The sequence below is a fragment of the Eimeria mitis genome, genomic scaffold (assembly GCF_000499745.2).
Source record: "Eimeria mitis Houghton genomic scaffold, Emh_scaff1723, whole genome shotgun sequence".
In the NCBI taxonomy this organism is placed as follows: domain Eukaryota; phylum Apicomplexa; class Conoidasida; order Eucoccidiorida; family Eimeriidae; genus Eimeria; species Eimeria mitis.
This window is the reverse complement of record NW_013570040.1, coordinates 1921-2461: the sequence shown is the minus strand read 5'-3', so window position 1 is coordinate 2461 and position 541 is coordinate 1921.

The following is a 541-nucleotide window of genomic DNA, read 5'->3' as shown; positions in this document are numbered from 1 at the left end:
AGGGTTTAATAAAATAATGAAAATCTAGGGTTTAGGGTTTGCATAAAGAAATGAGGGTTTAGGGTTTCTATAAACGACAAAAAAAGGGATTTCTCTGTTTTTTTTTTGAGGGTTTAGGGTTTCCTGGTGTGTCCTGGTGTGTCCGAGGGTTTACGAGGGTTTAGCCTAGGGTTTACGAGGGTTTAGGGTTTACCAGATAAGAATAAGTTCTTCTTTTAGTCTCCCTTTTGCATCTGTTTTTTTTATAATTTCTAAACAAAGAAGAACTAACTTTTTGAGGGTTTTGTTATTTGATGGAATACAAAAACGAATCACAGACATCAGCAAACGCTCGTATTGCTCCCCTTGTACTAACCCTGAACGTAAACCCTCGTAAACCCTCGTAAACCCTCGTAAACCCTAAACCCTCGTAAACCCTTATAAACTATTATAAACCCTTATTGTAAAAACTTTATGATAAATATTAGTAATTATAGACTCTAGATATCAGCAAACGGTCGTATTACTCCCCTTGTACTAACCCTGCACGTAAACCCTCGTA